Here is a 6,000-nt window from a genome sequence, read left to right as displayed (position 1 = left end):
TATGAAGGAAGGGCAGAATGATTGGAACAATGTATTAAGATCATAAGGGATGTCTAGAGCTCAGTTGAGACCTGTAATGAGAAATTGAAAGTGCTATCAGTCAACCTGGTGATGTGATTTGCTCTTGAGGGTCTCAGCTACTGGAGTGCAGGCACTGAGAAGACAGACTGTTGGGTTTATCTAAGGTTAGGATTTATCAGGTATAACAGGAGGACAAAGTGAAAATGGAGAGTGAGGATGGCTATAATATTCTACAGAGAAAAACGCTTTGGGAAATATATTCTGCATATTAAAAAGCTCTGCGATGGCAGTATTTTTCTTACCGGTCTCCTCTGGCAAAGAATTTTGGTGAATAGAGCAGAGCCTTGCAATTTAGCTAAGTTCAATACTCTAAGAAGTAGTGTATGTTAAACTGTTAGATGCTAGGCATATTTTGAACTAGGACTTTGCTGTTTATCTATTCTTAATGCCATTAGTTCCAGAGATTTTGTCCAAAAGCAATGCCTCAGATTCTTCAGTGCTTTCACTCGGGCCTACATATTTACTCCACCTCGGTTGCAAGGTTATACTAATGATGACTTTCAGGTTTCTTTTATATCATTTATATCACTTCATAATAAAAAAGGTGTATGTTGTAGTATATGAACAGACCCTAAATTTATATCTCAAATTTTATTTTGCAGTCTAAAAAGTTAAAATTTACACCTGAGGACAATCAAAAGCAAAGAGTCAAATATAAAATTATGTACATATCATAATGACCCATCTCAGCAAACTTTTAATAATTAAGACTTGGGTAATTGGATACCTCCAAATAATCTTCGTGGTCAGTTGAAAATTAGCTGAGCATCAATGTGCTTTTTAAAACTTGCTTTTATGATGACTCTGATGGACTGAAATTGTGAACTGGATTCTGAAGCACAAAATTTTGAGTAGATTAGGCAATAATGAGATAAATTATTAGAAGTGATTTTATTGCGAACTAATTAATGCAATGTACAAAACTTGAATCCAAAGGTAATAGAATTAGTTGTTTAAAATCAGAATATTGGGCCCCATTCCAAGTTTACTGAATCAGCATATGCAATTTAAGAAGATCTCCAGTGATTTGTATGGACATTACAATTTAAGAAGTACTTGTCTCTGTCATCATTTTAGTAATTAAGCATTGTAATGAGTTAAAATTTTATCTCATGTAAAGCATGCATTTGTTTGTATATTTTTGGTCTAGTGATGAGCTGACCACATGTGAGCCCAGATTTTTTTTTAGGTAAAAAGTTAGTTTGAGAGGAAAATGGGAGAAAGGCTTAGGGTCTCATTTTATTTTGGACTTCAGTGACTGCTGGTTGGCAAAAGCATTCATTCACAATTCTAATTCACAATTCGAATACCCATTTTCTCTTGTCCTCCCTATAATTCAATTAAGAAACCCTGATTTGCAAAGGCAATAGTTTCTAGACTCTCAACAGCCCGATATTTGTTGCATAGAAAAAAGAACCCAAAACATACCTACAAAGTTGCCAGGATTCTGGTGGTTCAGGAAATTTTGAAAATCATCACATGGGGATCTAACTATTGAAATGGCTGATAGTTTTTTTTTTTTTTTTTTCCAGGACAGGGCAAAACATTGACTCACAGAAATTAATGTGATTAACCTTCAGCCAAGGCATGTTCAAAGCAAAGAGGTGAAGCTGACTCAATTAGTTTTTGGTTCTGGAGCAATGAAGAGTCATGGCATTTGCCCTGTCCAGGCCCTTTGAAATGTGGATCAGCTCAATTGCATAATTGCTGCTTCTGACATTTTTCTTCTGCGTGTTTCTTTCTCAAAAGCATAAAATGCCAAGATGAGTGACAGGAAGATAGTGGCTATTCAATGTATGGCAAAGAGAACCAAGCTAAGGTTTTCTTCTTGTAAAATATTTCCATTGAGAGCACTTTTATTTCTTCATCTCTGTGCTTTCTTATTGGAAAAAATGTAATAAATGAGAGGTCAGAGCACCAGAACCGATAACGGAAGGACTCCAAATAGACAGGCAAAGACAGTTTCTATCTCTTCTTACTTGATTTTCCTCTCATCTTTAGGATTTAGGTTGATGCTTTTAGGTAGACAATGCCCTGTGAAACAAGACGAAGAATGCTTTATTGCTCAATTACTCTAGGTATTAAAGCCAATTGTCATGATTTTAAATTGATATTAGATATTCAAGAGAATGAATTAAATCTAGGAGTATTTAAACAGTGAGTATAAAAATAAATAGAATGTTCAGCTCACTGACCTGGCAAAGAAATAGTCCACTCTAAAAATAGTATTAAATCATCACTTGTGGACTGTTGCATGCATTATCTCATTTAATCCTCTGGATGAGCACTATAAATGTAAAACTATTATGATTCCCTTTATTCAGACCAGGAAACTGAGACATAGAGACATTAGGCAACTTGCTCAAGGTCACATGGCTTGTCAGTGGCATGGCTGGGATCCACTCCCAATACTCCATCTCTCTCCCCCACAGCTAAGCCACAGGTTACCATAGAATGTGAAGATCTTAATCCATGATTTTTCTATTCTCTTTACTTACACGTGTCACATACTCTCATAAAGCTCTTGATTGCATTATGAAAAGTTTCAAAGTCATGTTCCTCCTAACTACCAAATAAATTTGTGAATGTATTCATAATTACAAGTAGGATTCATTATTTCTCAGTCTTAGGCCCATAGGAAAGGTATTGATTTAGAACACATTATTATGCCCTAAGTTAATAAAGTGAATAAAAGCAAAAATTGGCTGTGAAGAGAGTCCTAAAAAGACTTCTAATGTCCTTTAATACTCAAATACTATTAAACCTAGAAAAGCAAACACACAAGCATTCTCTTTAGCGAGATGCTCTCACTTCTAATTCCTTAGGGTCTTCACATTTTAGTCTTTATCAACTGTCTTTACACAAAGTAATAAATTAACAAATCAGTAAGGTGTTTATGTGGGCTATGACAGTCATATTATTTGCCATATTCTCCTTCTTCCTTCCTGGAAATCTTGCCCCCCAAATTATTTTCTTTATATTCTTTATCTTCAACCTTCTTCTGTTTACATTTAGTCATGCATTAACATTTAAACATGCCAAATGTCTCCTATCTTGGACAACAATGATAATAATGATAAACCACCCATATATTGCTCCAGTTATAGCTCTACTCTCTTCTCCTTTGCAGCCAGCACTTTCACAAAGGTTGGTGAAAAGTTACAATTTCTTCTCTTCATTCTCCAACCCACTCCTACTCTTCCCTCTGCTATACCAAATCAGTATTTTCCAAGATCGCCAATGACTTTCTCATCTCTAAATTTACTTGGAAAAAAAATAATTCTCAATCTACTTGAACTCAGAGCAGCATTTAATATGATTGATCACTCACTCCTCTTGAAACCCTCCCCTCCCCTTGTTTCATGAGATACACACACACACTCCTTGTTTTCCCCCATATCTGACTGCACAGTTGTAGTTCCTAGCTCTTCTTCTGCCTGCTGCTTCTCTTTCGGTATTGTGTAGGGATCCATCCTTTTTTCTTTCACTTTACATCTTCTCCTGAGGCAGTCTTATTTACTTTCTTGGCTTCAATTACAGTCTACTCCCCAACACTCTCAATAACATAGCAAGACCATTTATTGAAAAATTACAATGTGCCAGGCACCACACTAAACTCTTCATAGGAAGTATCTAATTTATGCCTCATAACAACTCTTACGTACTTAACTCCACCCTGTGCTTTCTGCTAAATCCTTGGATTGCTTATGTAAACGTATGTTAGAAAATTCTCTTGACTCTCTTAAAAGTATCTCAAAGGCACAATATTCAAAATGGCACTCTTCATCTTCTTTATTCTACTCTACTTCTTCCAGCCTTGTTCTTCCAACATTGTTCTCTAAATCAGTTCATGGTACCACCAATCAACAATTGCTCAAGCTAGAAATCCAAGAGTCAAATTTTTTTGCTCTTTATGCCTGACCACTCTGTCTAATCACTAAATATCACAAATGTTATTTCCAAACTATCTTTCTAGTATGCTGCTTCTCTTCATTTTTACTACCTTCAATCTACTCCATGGTTTCTCAACCTTAGCACCATTGGCATTTTGGATCAGAGAATTCTTTGTTGTGGTAGGCTGTCATATGCATCATAGAATGTTTAGCACCATCACTGCCCTCTATCCACCAGATGCCAATAGTAACCTTCCCGCCCTCCCCCTAGAATTACGACAATCAGAAATGTCTGCAAACGTTACCAGATATCCACTGGGAAGCAATACTGCTCCCAGGTGAGAACCACTGCTTTAGTCCCAGCCAATATCATCTCTCTCACTCATTAATGCAACAGACTTGGTTTCTTGTAAATGATGCAAAATGTAAACCTAATTATGTCACCACCTTTTTAAAAAAAAAAAACAAAACCTTATTTAACTTATCCATGCCTTTAGAATAAAATCAAAAATCCTTAAAAACATTTCCAAGTTTTGACCCTTACTTCATTTTTTTTGACCCCTCTTCATTTTTTTTTTGGCAGGGGGGTCATATTAGATTTCCTTATATTGGCATTTCCTCAAAATGCCAATTTTTTAATCCTCAGTTTCACACAGCTCTTACTGTTGCTTGGAATGTTTTCACCCACCCCTCCCTCTTTAGCTAGTCAATTGCCCGTCATCCTTCAGGTATCAGCTGACACAGCGCTGTCTCAAAGAGATCCCCACTAACAAGCAACCATCTCTCCCTCTGACTGGGATAATGATCTATGCTACCCAAACTACATGCTTTCATAGCACATTGTATTTTCCTTTTCACAATGTGTTTTTTGGTGTAATTACCTAGTCAATGATTCTCTTTCATGTCAATCTAAAATCTATGATGATGGTTAGTTACCATGTCTATTTCATTACTCTGTTATGTACTTAGTACCTGCTACAATGCTGAACACATAGTACAGACTCAATTCATATGTGTTGGATGAATTCTTGGAAGAATCAATTGGAAGGAAGCAGTGGTATCTTGTAGACTACCAGGACAGGAAACAGCGAAGTCTCATTAGCTGCTAGAAGTGGGAACTAGAAAGTCAGCGACCAAGCTTACATTCTCTATTTGCTGGGGGCAAAACGGCCTCCTGTCTTTGTCTTTCTGACTCATTTGCTTTATTTGCTTCTCTCTGCACTTCATTGTCTTGTCTTACCTGTGCCAACTCACCCCTGACTCCACATGACCTTCAGATTGGCTTGTCTAATGCCAAGTAACACTGCTACTAAGTCATAAATTTTCTAAGTGAGAAAGGAAAGTTAGTGGACAATTCAGCAACCCCTTATCCTGAAATTAATGAGGAAGAAGATAGTGAAAGGGATGTCTTTGTTTCTATGATTATACTTTTGGTTTTCCAGAAGACAGTAGAAGGAATTGTGACACTCAAATGAAATGTAGGATCATTTCTATTTTTAAGCTCCCTTTAGTGATCACTCGTATCAGAAGCATGCCTGGTAGGAATGTGCGTGGAATAGCCTTGCATATCACAGCAATGAGATGGAAACAATTCAGATAAAAAGTAGACCTACATCTTGGAGGCTTTTCCTTTCCAGAGCACCTCCTTTGCTTCTTAGGCCTTCTTTTGGAAGAGCATCAGTGCTTGGCTCCAAGAAAACTAAGCCAAAATCTGTCACAGTCTCTGAATGCTGACAGGGCCACTAAGGAACATGGAAGCCAGTCAACATGGATCAACCTATTTTCTTGGTAAGTGGATATCAAAGAAAATAACTTGGTTTGTTTGATGATCCCACATCAATAAGGTTTTATTTATTTTTTAAATGGAATTAGAAACGGTTTCTGAAAATGTTTTTATTTTACTGCAAAAGATTGGTAAGAGATGCAGGAAACTGTTGTCATTGAAGAGCATGTGTGGTGAAGGAGATACGTATATGCTGAGACACAGAGAAGGAAAAATGGGTCAGTTGTGTAGGGGGCACCTGGG

General features: G+C 36.8%; 1 long non-coding RNA gene across 1 annotated transcript in view; it reads right to left on the bottom strand.

Annotated features, from left to right (window-relative positions):
* Window positions 1-1,224: 1,224 nt before the first annotated feature.
* LOC107974074 (uncharacterized) overlaps window positions 1,225-6,000 on the bottom strand; it is a 42,280-nt gene continuing 37,504 nt past the window's right edge. The window contains exon 5 of the long non-coding RNA XR_010156531.1: window positions 1,225-2,115. This is a non-coding gene — a long non-coding RNA (uncharacterized LOC107974074). The remainder of the gene's footprint in view (window positions 2,116-6,000) is intronic.

This window comes from Pan troglodytes, chromosome 3 (assembly GCF_028858775.2).
Source record: "Pan troglodytes isolate AG18354 chromosome 3, NHGRI_mPanTro3-v2.0_pri, whole genome shotgun sequence".
Lineage (NCBI taxonomy): Eukaryota > Metazoa > Chordata > Mammalia > Primates > Hominidae > Pan > Pan troglodytes.
Note: the sequence above shows the minus strand (reverse complement) of the source record. Positions and strands in the feature narration are given on the sequence as shown.